This window comes from Phascolarctos cinereus, unplaced genomic scaffold, assembly GCF_003287225.1.
Source record: "Phascolarctos cinereus isolate Bilbo 61053 unplaced genomic scaffold, phaCin_HiC Scaffold_7;HRSCAF=346, whole genome shotgun sequence".
NCBI classification, from domain to species: domain Eukaryota; kingdom Metazoa; phylum Chordata; class Mammalia; order Diprotodontia; family Phascolarctidae; genus Phascolarctos; species Phascolarctos cinereus.
Window position 1 is genome coordinate 15,103,099 of NW_027556180.1, and position 13,776 is coordinate 15,116,874.

Here is a 13,776-nt window from a genome sequence, read left to right on the forward strand (position 1 = left end):
CAGAAGCCACTATTTAGAATCAGATTGCTGCTCCTGCTTCTGGTCATTCAAATTTTGAAGGTTTGTGCTGAAGCCTTTCAAGCTGGGGAGAGAGAGAGAAGCTTGAAACTGACTAAAAGCATAGGTTTAGTAATAGGACTCAGAGTATCATATTGACTTCATTAGTGACTGAAATTGCATTTTTCAAGCCCAGTCAAGAAGTATTTATTAATCACTTACTATGTGTCAGGCACTGTGCTATGTTGGGGATACAAATGAAAGCAAAAACACAGTCCCTGCCCTCAAAAAACTCACTTTTTAGTGGAGGAGACAATTTGTAAACAACTTGGTAGATACTAGATGCAGAGGGAGAATGTTAGGCACTCTGAGAAGAAAAAGAGTTTGTACTTCAGAGACTGAGAAAGGATTGAGATTTGAGCTGCATCTTGAAGTCAGGGAAGTGAAGGCTTGGAGGTGAGGGTGCAGAGCATTCCAGTCATGAGAAAACAGTAAGTGCAAAGACATTAAAATAGGAGATGAAGTGTTGTGTTGGACGAATTGTGACAAGGACAGTATTGCTGGGACCCAGATCCATGGAAACAGGAAGGGGAAGTTGGACCGTTGCTAGTGGTCACGTCCTATGGCTATGGTCAGCATTTGTCATCCATTTCTCTTGTCATCATGCTCTATGGACATCCAATTTCCCTCCAAAATGGCTTTGAGAGCAGGCGCATCACCAGCTGTATTTAAACTCTGGCCTTCTAGACTGAGAGCAAATTATCCCAAGGCATTGTGGCAATACAGAGAGGGTTAGGGGAATTTCTGCTACCTAACCAGTCAATTTCACTACATTGTAGAATTATCCAGCCTCACAATCTCTAATGTGATAGTCAAGTCCCAACTTATTTTGGTCAGTATCAGAAAATTGCTCAATTTCATTTGACCTCCTCTTACTTCTTTATTTTTTCCTGATTCCCAAAGTAGGTCTGTGCTGTAAACCACTTCAATAGGGGCAATTTGACTTCTGGCCTTCGATTTTCAGCCACATCTGTCAAACAGTTGTGATTCAATGACTATTCACTGTTACTAATAATGGCTGACATTATATTATCTCAATAGAGCCCCATTCTCACTGATTTTCCATCCATTAATTCTGGCTTTTCTGTTAGATGGAAAGCTGAAGAGGCATTTAAAGGCAGTACTTCCAGAGTCACCAGGGTGTTGCAGAAAGTATAAACACTCTTCCAAACACATGAGAACTGAGTTACTAACATTACTTCTTTCACTTATTGATTTTTATTTAAAGCTAAATGTTATTACCCAGCCCACTCACCCCAAAACACCAGCCCACATTTTATCCAATTTTTACCCCCTGGTAAATGTCTTGAGGGATGATCATGATGTCAACAATGACAACAACGATGATAAAATGTGTGAATCATATTGGATTGTCAAATTTTCAAATGTCATAAAGCTGGGAAGGATAGCTAATATACCATCGCATTAGAATAGTATCATAGATTCAGGGTTAGAAACAACCTCAGAGAACATCTTATTTAACCTTCTCATTTTTTAAACAAGGAAACTCAGGCCAAGAGAAGGTAATTGTTCTTACAATTCCTGACTCCAAGGCTAGCCATCTAGTCTCTACACTGTGCTACTTTGGATTTCCATGTTAAATGAGAAATAGCACATCCAAAGTCCTGTGACAGACGGGCTGTGACAGATACAGGATTTGAATCCACATCCTTTGAATCCAAATCCCATGCTTTTTCCTTTGTATCATACTTATCTCTAATTGTGATTCACCAAGAACTCAACAGATTAGAACAGTGAAATTAAGCCAATTAGACATGATTAATAGAGATTAATTTAAATCTTAATTAATTGAGATTTAATAGAGATTAATTTTAGCTTAGGCTAAAAAAATCAATTTCACTCATATGGAATAAGGAAGATGAGGCAGATTTCAGCTCAGTATAAGGAAAAACTCCTGTTCTCCAAAAATGCATTGGGCTACTCCTCATTAAGTAGTGAATTGTCCATCACTTGTAGGTTTTCAAGTAGAGTTGGGCTGTATACTCACTTCTCTGGGTTACTGAAGATGGGTTTCTTAGTCTTGGTATTGACACTGGGTTAGATGCCTCTGAGGCTACTTCCAAGTCTGCAACAATATGAGTTTATCACAATTTCATGCTGTTCTCACACTTGTGCCTGAATTAACACTTTTCTTTCACCATATAGTAAAGTGCTGACATTGAAGATGCCAAGGTCATCCACCAGTTGTCTTGACTTTTGTCTTGCCACTGGACTTTGATGACTCTGGAAGAGAGAGCAAGGTTGACAATTTTGTTCAATTCTGCCTCATTTAAATCCAATTCACACAGGAGTCACAATATCAACCTGTGATGCTACTGGTCCTCTTCAAAAACAAAGGACAAATGACAACAACAATAACAACAATATTGTGATGTATTTTTGGGTGAAATTCTCTTCCAACTTCACTTTTTTTAGGTAAAATTACTAAAATGTTTTTTGAAATCCGTTGTCTCACCAGTCAAAGAGCTATAGAATTACTTCGAAAGGATATTATTAAAATTTATATCCCTTGACCATTGATCAATTGGGTAATGACTCCTATTCTTCTAGATTTGACAAAGTTCTTTACACTTGGACCTGATATTCCTGATGTCATACATTGTGGGTTGGATTTACATATTTTATTTTGATTATTAGCCCTTAGGGCAAGGTTGCTGGTACGGACTTTGGGTGCGCTATTTGTCAGGTAACACGGAAATCTAAAGTAGCACAGTATAGTGACTAGATGGCTAGCCTTGGAGTCAGGAAGACTTGGGTCCAAGGTATTGCTCTAATAAATTCTCTGTGTGACCACGGGAAAGTCAGTTAATCATTTAATACTCTAGCTACCTCTTCCTAAGCCTTTAAGTTATAGGCAACTTTGCCATTCTTAATTGATGAAGGAAGTTTCTGCATCAGAGGTTCTCTACATCAATGACATATGTATATATGTACAATTTGAAGTATTTATCCATATATATGTGTGTGTGTGTTTGTGTGTACACACATATACATATATATGTATAACAGCATATGTATATGCTTTCTTATGGTATAATTTGACCTATGGCCTCGGCAATAGATCATGTTTTCAGCCAGATATTATCTATCCCATGACTAGGACTCAATGGTAAGATATAACATAATATATTTGTAACATAATGTAATAAGATATAAGATAAGAATAATATCCAAACTTTATATATCATTTAAAGTCCTATATAAATGTCCTATATGCATATATATGGGGGGAGAATGAGAGAGAGAAACAGGGAAAGAACTGTCCTCTATGGTACTTCCGTAAATAATCATCGTCTTAAAACTGCATTGTAATTATTCATACTTTTACCTTAAAATAAGAAGGCAAATGTGAAATTTTGAATTTACAAAACAGATTCCTTCAGTAATGATCATTCACTTTACATAAAAGCTCTGTTTTATGCAAGGATTATTCGTAAGACAACTTCAAAAGGCAAACTCTCACTTAAAATGTGATCCAACTTACAGAAATTCAATCTACAATTTGCAAATTTCTTTTACAGGAACATTACTTTTTGGCTAAGAGGTGGTGTCCAGAAGAGGCCCAGTTACTTGAAACAGCAAACAGACCATTTTTCTTACAACATCTCTATGAACAAAAAAAAAATCACCCAAACTCTGAAATAATTGGAGTAACATTTAGGGCTCTGAAAAAAAAGGATTTCCAGGAAGTATCATCACAACTTCAAAGAGCTCATTCACCTTTTTGGAATGACCACCTCACAGTGGCCCTCATTTACTCTACTCACCTTGTGTAAGACTTGGTGTCTTTATTTTAACTCTGGATACTATTACCCAGTGACTAGGGAAGGCAACATTGGCCTTAATGTCAATAAGAATTCTGTTTGTATCAGACACATATAAACCTAGATTGATATCTCTTGGACTATTGACACTTTAAGTTACTTTGACAGTTCAAAGCATAAACCCCCTGTCAGTTATAGCACCCCAAAGTCTCAAACAATAAGCAGTGAGCTACAGAACAGTATTTTTTCCTTTCATTTTAAATGAAGTCATCCTTAACATAGTTATTTCTGAAAATCATTGGAGACAATTCATTTTTCCAAACTTTCATATCATGTCTAAAAATTATCAAAGACAAATGAAATGTTTTCCGAAGCAAAGTGAGACTTTGGCCTTGTGAAGCAAACACATGATCAAACAAAAAAGTGTTTAGCCTTGACTAACTTTAATGCTTGAAAGCTCAGTGATTCACTGACGTATCAATGAGTCACTGGTGCCAACACTCTCCCTACTAAAAACAATTTGCAATCCCACCATGCTCTGGTAAACAGTCTTCATGAGTTGCTGGGGCCAAAAATAATTTATTACCCAATGGACAAATCTCTAGGGATAAACCTTACTTAATTTAATTAGGCTCAACTTAGAAAGATATACAGTCCTTTGTTAGGACTGAACATTTAAAAAATGTTTTATTGATATGCTTTCCTTTTAAAAACACCACAGTCACTTTCTGATGATTCCTTCTTTTCAATGAAATGCTACCTTACCTCCTCCATTAGAATATATACTCTTGAGAGCAGGGATTATTGAGTATGCAGTATCTTAGAGTAGACATTATTTTCCTTCCATTTCTTTATATCTTAGCCCTTAGCACAGAGCCCAACACCTGGTAAACATTTTAAAAGTGCTTATTGCTTGTCTGACTGATTGATAGATAAGAATAGTCAAACAAAACAAATCAACACATTGCTCAGGTCTGAAGATGTATGCTTCATTCCACACTTACTTTGGAGTATCTCTTTACCAAGAAGTGGGAGGTAATCTTGGCCATCAAGTCCTTCAAAGTGGAGACTGTTCACGGTGCTGATTGTAGTTCTGAAGTCTTATTTTGATCATCATGTAAATTTTGAACCTGGTTTTGTTTGCTTCATTCTGCACCAGTTCATGAAAATCTCAAATTTCTCTGAATTCTTCTTATTCATCTTTCCTTTTGGCTTAGTTTTATTGACTCTACACTTTCCTCATTTGTAAAATGGGAGATAATAATAACCCTTTCTTCATAGGGTTATTATGCAGACTAACTGAGATAATGTAGATAACACATTTTGTAAAGCTGAAAGTGCCATATAAATGAGAGCTGTTGTGACTGGAAGTTTTGTCATTTTGTTAGAGATGATGGATTGGATGGAGCTTCTGCTTGACTGCATAACCTTTAGTTCTTCTAACCACAATGAGTCAGTAGAGTAAGACCTCAACATTCTAAGGACATGCTTTGTGTACTGGAGCTAGCTTAAGCATTGAAAGACAAATGGTAAATTTTCAGTGTGACCATTTATACTGCAGAAATCAGCAAATGCTACAATCTGGGCTGGGTTTACTATTTTGTAAATTGTTATGCTTAAAGAAGTAATGGAGAATATGTTGATAAGGCAGATTAAACTTAAAAATTTATCTTGTGTCCATTTTGGGGGAGAATTAGTTAAATATTAAGCAGTGCACCTCAGCTTGTATCATACCCCCCCACCCACCCCCCACATACGCACACCCCCATACAGATACATACATGGAGGCAAAAATGTACCATGAGGCTAGTTGTCATTCACATATGGTTTCTCTCCAATACTTCCAGCTGTTTGTTGTTGTGTACAGACAATATAGCTGATTGACATTTTAAGATGTCAATATGGTGCCAAAACAATTATTTAATAAAAGTTTGTCAAATGCTATTGGAAGACCACTGGATTTAGAATTAGGAGACCTGGACTTGAATTCCAGTACCACTATTTGATATAAGTGTGACCTTAGGCAAATAATGCAGTGTGTCTGGACCTCAGTTTCTTCTTTTTTTTGTATATTCACAAAATAAAGGGGTTGGATTAGATGATCTTTAGGGTTTCTTCTAACTCTTAAACTATGATTTTAAACCCGGTCAATCATTTATTCAATATTTTGTATACAGGTATCAAATTGTTGTTTCAACTGATTTTTTTCTCGTGAAATTCACTTGTTTTTCCCCATAGAATTAACTCAATGTTTTGGCACTTCAGTGACACAGTCTATTTAGATTAAATCCTTTCCTTCAAGAAGGGGAGGGGACACATGGAGAGAAATAGCTAGAAAAGCTGCTAAGAACATAAGTTCTGTCCCTGAAACCAAAGAATTCTACAAAGTCTTGTGTTTATCATTCTCTGGCCTGTCCATAACTATAGGCATTAAAAGGGTTTTTTTTGGGGGGGTTGTTTATCCTGGATTCATACATCTTTAAAAGGCTATAGCTCCCTTTGACTCATGAGGATAAAACAGTGCATCCCCTAACTAGCTCAGGCCTCTTGAATATAGCTTTTATAGCCTTCCATTCTGGGCAATATTAGTTACTCCCTGACATGTGCTGTCATCCTTCCTAGGACTAGAGCCAACAAATGAGAACCAGATTTATGAGGGATGAAGAGGGATCAAAGGAGATAATATAGGTAATACGCTTCACAAATTTTAAAGTGCTCTACAGATCTTCTTGTTCTTCTTCTTTTTGTTCTTCTTTATAATTAAGCACATTTTCCTCCATTATTTTTAACTTTCCAGATTGGTTTGTATTTCATCCACAAATTCCATACTTAAGTTAGATGAGTGTAGGACCTAACCTACTGCCATGGAATCACAGATGAGAATAGCAAATAGAGTCATAGCCCAAGTTCTCTTCATTCCTTTCCCTCCTTTTTCATAGGCTCTGGAGATAGCAGTAAGTTTGAGGATTACACCTGATCAACTGAGAAATTTTGTATCACTTTGAATTCTGATGTCTACGAAATTTGTATTGAATTTGTTAAAAATCCTTGTACATTCAGGATGTCCTACTCTACGAAAATTTGCTTTAAAATGTTAAAGAGTATTTTGGTAGACACAAAATTCAATCAGTCAATGATATTTATTAAGCAGGTACTATGTGCCAGTCACTGTGTTAAGTACTGGGGGGGGCAGCTAGGTGGCACAGTGGATAGAGCACTGGCCCTGAAGTCAGGAGGACCTGAGTTCAAATCTGGCCTCAGACCTAACACTTGACACTTACTAGTTGTGTGACCCTGGGCAAGTCACTTAACCCCAACTGCCTAAAAAAAAAGCATTGGGGATACAAAAAGAGGCAAATCTACTAAAATTTCCTACTAGGGAACTCCTTTTCATAATGTGCTATACTGATGATTTGAGGATAAAGGATAAGAACTGGACCTGGGATTTCTGGGACTCTGAGGTGAGGAAGCACCTCCTCCCTATTTGAGTCAGCATTTGTTCTGCAATTTATAGTCTCTGAGAGCTGCTTAGAGCACAGAAAGATTAAGCGACTTGTCCAGAGTCACACAGTCTGTGTGGCAGAGGCAGGTCTCTGAACCCAGGTTGTCCTGGCTCTAAGGTAAGCTTTCTATCCATTATACCATGATGCCTTGTTTTTTTGAGTTCTGTTGATAATTTAAAGATGTTGGGGGTAAGGGACTCTTTGAATAGAGCTCCTCCTCTGCTCCTTTCCCTCTAGTGCCTCTTGCTCAGTCACTTAGATATTGAGGTGATGCACTGATCAAAGTAATTTTAGTGGAATGTCTGGATACATAGATGCATACATATGTACGTATGCATGCATATGTTTATATATGTATATATCTATGTATATGTATGTGTGTATATGTGTATGTATATATGTATGTGTGTGTAGATAGATAGATAGATAGATAGATAGATAGAGCATACATACCTGGTCAGTTCAGGTATTGTTTTAACTGGCTTTTGTTGCAAAGTATGTAAACAATTTTATTTGTATATTGACAATCTGGTGATGTCCATATGTAGAGTTGTCTTCTGGGTTACTGAAAAAGAGTGCTCTGGCCAGGAAGTTATCTTGGCAAAACTCTGTTAGTCTCCACCCTGCTTCATTTTGTACTCCAAGGCCAAACTTCCTGTTATTCCAATTATCTTTTAATTTCTTGCATTAGCATTCCAATCCCTTATGATGAGCATGACTTCTTTTTTTGGTGTTATTTCTAGAAGATGCAGGTCTTCATAGAACTGATCAACTTTGTCCTCTTCACCATCAGTAGTTGGAACATAGACTTGTATTAATGTGATGTTGACTGGTTTGCCTTGGATTCAAATAGATATCATAATTCAGTTATTTTTGAGATTATATCCAAGTAAGTACTGTATTTCTCACTCTTTTATTAACTATGAAAGCTACCTTATTTCTTCTAAGGAATACTTGCCCACAGTAGTGTATTTATTGATAATCTAAATTAAATTCACTCATTCCTGTCCACTAAAGTTCACTGACACCCCAGATTTGGTTTAATCTTTCCATCTCCTGCTTGACTACATGTAGCTTACCTTAGTTCATAGACCTTACACTACAGGTTCCTATGCAATATTGTTCTTTGCAACATCAGACTTTCCTTTCATCACCAGATACATCTGTAGCTGAGCTTCCTTTTCATTTCGGTCCAGATGCTTTAATAGTACTGGAGATACTTGTAGTTGTCTCTGCTCTTCCCCAGCAATGTATTGGGCACCTTCTGACTTGAGAGGCTCATCTTCCAATGTCATCTCTTTCATCATTTCAGTATTGTCCATGGGTTTTCTTGGCAAAGATAATGGAGTGTTTTGCCATTTCCTTCTCCAATGGGTCACATTTTATTAGAACTCTCTACTATGACCTATCTGTCTTAGGTAATCCTTCATGGCATAGCTTGTTTCATTGAGCTACACAAGCCCCTCTGCCCTGATAAGGCAGTGATCTGAGGGTAATTGCTGATGTGTATTAGTGGACATTTATATAACAAGAGCTCTCTGCACACATGAAATCACAGATCCAGGCCAATGAAAGAAAAAAATCTGCCTTCTAGCGTAACCTTTAGTGGCCGTCCAGATGCCTTTACACAAAGTCATTGTTGGTGGCTGTTTAGGCTCAATTATTCTGTTAGTTTTTATATACTATCTACTTAATTTATTTTTTAAAAAAAATTCTCAAGCAAATTGCACTGTAGCTTTGAATAAGTTCGAGGTAGCTAAGTGACCCAGTGTATAGTGCTCTGGGCCTGGTGTCAGAAAGACTGAAGTTCATATCTGGCCTTAGACACTCACTAGTTGTTTGACCCTATGCAAATCACTTAACCTCTGTTTGCCTTAATCACCTGGAGAAAGAAATGGTAAACCACTCCAATATTTTTGCCAAGAAAACCCTATATGGCGTGACTTAACCAATGAACAACAACATTCAATGGGTAGCACCCTGGGGTAAAGTAGAACTCCTTGGACTTCAGAACTACTTGCTAGATTCCAAGAACATATAAAAAGGCACCCTGAAACTATCCTAGCCCATAGCTAACTGGGTTGAGTCAACATTTTTGTACATAATGGACACATGACAAATAGAAAAAAAGAAAAGGTCAGTTAGTGAGCCAAAGAGCATTTATTAAATGTTTACTATGCGCCAAGCACTGTGCTAAGGGTTGAGAATAAAAAAATACAAACAACAAGAAAGACAACTCCTGCCCTTCAGAAGCTTACATTCTAAGGGGGAAGACACATAAAAGGAATCTGAAAGGCATGGTGAGGTAGTGAGGGAATGAAGGTAAGAAGCACAGGGACACGGTAGAGGAAGTCTACCATGAGTATAGAGTATACCAGAAGAGTATAATTGGGTGAGAAATGAAGGTGTAATAGCTACACATGAAGCACAGCACAGATAAGTTGGAGAGTATCCAGAAAGGACCATTAAGACCAGTGGCAATACTTGGATTTATGCTATAAGCAGATAAGTTGAAAGAAGTAGGGGTGGGCATGGTGGAAAGTGTTAGACTTTGGAGGCAGCAAAATTTGATATAGATCCCATATCAGACACGTACTAGCTGCATGACCCTGGACAGATTATCTAACTTCTCTGAACCTCAGATTCCTCATCAGAAAAAGCAGGGATAATAATAGCATCTATCACACAGGGATGCTGTGAAGACTAAATGAGGTAATTTTGCACAGCACTTTGTGAACCTTAAAGTTCTATATAAATGCAAGTGAAGATTATTATCATATTTAGCCTTGAGAGGAGAAAACTGAGGAAGCATAGAGAGCTACCTTCAATTATTTGAAGGACTCTTATGTAGATCACAGATTATACTCTTTCAGTTTTTCCCCAGAAGGCAGAACTAGCTACAAAGGGTGAAAGTTGAAAAGAGGGAAAGCTTCTTAACAATGAGCACTGTCTCTGAGAAGAGCAGGCTGCTCTTGGCAACAGGAGGATCTCTCTCTTTGGAAATCTTTAACCAAAGACTGAATGATCCCTTCTCAGGCAATTGGAAGATGGGAGTCTTGTTCATGTATGGGTTGGACCAAATAGGCATTGAGAACCCTTGCATTTTTGAAGATCGATGATTCTAGGTGCAGTTCTAGAAAATCAATGTGTCAAGCTGATATCATGACTAAAAAGGTACATTTGAATTAAGTCTGAAACATGCTTGCACTTGGAATTTATTACTCCACATTAGATTGTAAGCCCAATGGGAGCTGAGGGCACATCAGATATTGTTTAGATCAGCAAGCACATAAGCCATTATAAGCTTGGACTGGCAATGAACGAACATCAGTTAGGAAAAGAGTGAATTAATTTAGATGAGAAGAAACAGAATCTTTAAACTTTAGCCAATGCAAAGCAGGATTTGCTCCCTATAGAAAAGTAGAACAAGATAGAAATGACATTCCATGGAGTGTTCTCCTTTGCAGGATAAAAAGAATGGAGCTAAAATCAGACTTAATTCAAATGTATTTTTCATACTGTTCAAAGTACAGGAGGAAAGACTCATTGAATATATCTAATAGCAATGCCTGGAGTAAATTTCCTCCTTAGCAACTCTCTCTCTTGGAATTTCTAGCTTCATTCAAGACCTTAGTTCAAGCACCATATCCAATACTAGGCCTTTCCTTATCCCTCTAGACAGTGTTTTTTTTCTCTCTCATTTGACAGGAAAACTTGGAGGCAGCTAGATGGTGCAGTGACTGGAGCACTGGGCCTGGAGTCAGGAAGACCTGCATCCAAATCTGAATTCAGATATTACCTAGCTGTGTGATCCTAGGTAAGTTATTCTGTCTGCCTCAGTTTCTTCAACTGTAAAATATGGATAAGGGAACCTGTATTGTGAGGTTGTAGTAAGAATCAAATGAAATAATATTTGTGAAAAAACTTAACTGGACTTTCTGACCTATACTAGGTGCAATAGAAATGCTTATTCCCTTCCTGAAATCATTTTGAAATCACTCTGTTTACACTTTGCATTTTCTTAATTTTGTACATTTGTGTCTCTTCAGTGATAGGACCTGTTTTTTTTTTTAATCTTTGTATCTCCTACAGAGTGTCTGAGACCTTGAAAATCACAAATTCCTGGAAGCATCACATGCCCCAGAGAACACCTGAGTTCCCCCCAGACCTAACACACTAACTCACACATAGTAGGCACTTAATAAATACTTATTGAATTGAACTTAACTCCATAGGAAATTCAGGTATGGGTTGGACAGGATAACCTTCAGGTCCCTTACAACTTGGAAATTCTGTGAGTCTATGAGTGGTGGCTGATTTAGCTGAACAGCATAAGGACAGGCTTGGACAAAGTATTACCACTCTGTCCTTTTAGCATCTTAGTTTCCTAACTGTCCACAGATTCTTTTTTTTTTTAATACTTTGACCAAGAATTCACCTTTCTTTGTTATGTCTCCTTAGGTATCAATATTTCACAGCAGATGTGTGTGGGTAAATGTTTAAAAATTGACTTTGTGAAAAAACATACCTATGATACAAATTTTCAGTTTAGTCGACATTATTGTCATTTTTCTCTGTCACTTTCTTCCATCTTGAGAATCAACATAATAATAAGTCAGGTCCAGATTTGCATTGTTTTCTGATTTCCAATGTATAAACGTTCCCACTGAAAATTTAATGCTTGGCTCTCCTGAGCTGGTCAGGTTGACTCTAGCATACTCCTACCACACAGTCACTTGAGCATCTGATCTCAGCCTTGCTCTTAGTTTATGTCTGCCATTTTCCTGGTGAGCTGGTGGTGATTATCCCATCTGCCAAGAGGTTTCCATAGTGATTGTTGTGTGTTGCCTTTGCCTTGGGTGGCACATGACAGTATTGTCTGAAAGCTCTAAAACAGATGCTTACAACTTCAAGGCCAGTATTTCTGCCATAATTAATTTCCTACACTGGGGGCTCCAGAGACTGCTGAGCCGTAACAGCAGGTGGCTCAGGCTTCTAATTAGCTACCTTACAGACTGTATGAAACACTGAAAATTACAATGCCTGAAAGCATCCCAATACCCTCTTTGGAGTATGTGTCTAGTAAGGAGTGGAACCTCTGGGGCAAAGGGTCTGCGTGTTTTAGTGACTTTATTTGCATAATTCCAAATTGCTTTCAAAATGGTTATATTGAATTGTAGTTCTATCAACAGTATTAGTGTGCCTATGCTGCTACAACCCTATCCAACAACAAAACTATCTCCACATTTTATCATCTTTACCAGTTTGATGGGTGTGGGGTGAAACCTCAGGGTTGTTGTCATTTGTGTTTCTTTTATTATTAATGGTTTGAAGCATTTTTTCATATGATTATAACAGTTTGACCTTTTTAGGATTATTTGTTCATACTATTTGGACACATCTTTTGGGAAGCACACACATATATGCTGTCTCTAGATCTTGGATACAAACCCTTAATCTGAGAATTTTGATAGAAAGATTTCTTCCCACTCAACTACTTCCTTTTTCATCCTAGATCTGCAGAAGCTTTTTAATTTTATGTAATCAAAATTATCTATTTTGTATCCCTGATTTAGTAAAGAATTCATCTCTTACTCATTGCTGTAAAAGTTATAGCCTCTTCTCTCCTAATTTTTAGTTAATTAAAATTCTTGTCCTACTCCTTTTTAATTTCTTTTTTGTTAGTTTCCCCCATTATTTTTGCCTTTTTCTAAAAAAAAATTAAGTGATCTGATCTTTAATTTTTTTTTATGTCATAAATCTATTATGAATTTGTTGTCAAATATAGTGCAAGATATTGGTCTAAGTCTAATTTCTGCTGGATAGCTTTCCAGTTTTCTTAGTGTTTTTTTTTGTTTGTTTGTTTTATTGAGCAGGGAGTTCTTTCATCAATTCAATTACCATTTATTAAGTACTTACTATTTGCAATGCACTGTGCTAAGCCCTAGAGATACAAATTAGAAAAAAGACAGTCTTTGCCCTGAAATAGGTTGCAATCTAATAATATGCAAAAGGAACATTAAAAGGGGAAGGAGATAGGAGATCGTGACCACCAGGACATACTGGCATATGACATTCAGTGGAGTAAAAGCCAAAAAAAGCCTAAGATGGAAAATGAAGAGTTATCTGGAAAGTTCTGAGACTTCTATAAAAGAAGTCTTTGGGAAAAATTTATTTCCCTACCCTCCAATTACAGGCAAGAAACAACTGAGAAAGCTGAGAAGGTGTTGAGTATGAAGATCTGAGTCAATCTTCATGGTTTCAGGTGATAAGCTTATCCTGGGTGTGGTATGGTGTCCCAAGAAGAGACACTGATGGAAAATGGAGAGTCAAAATTATAAAATATTATCAGATGAGATAAAATTTATAAAATGCTTAGCATAGTGTCTGACACATAATAATATGTTATAAATAATATTATTATTGCTTAA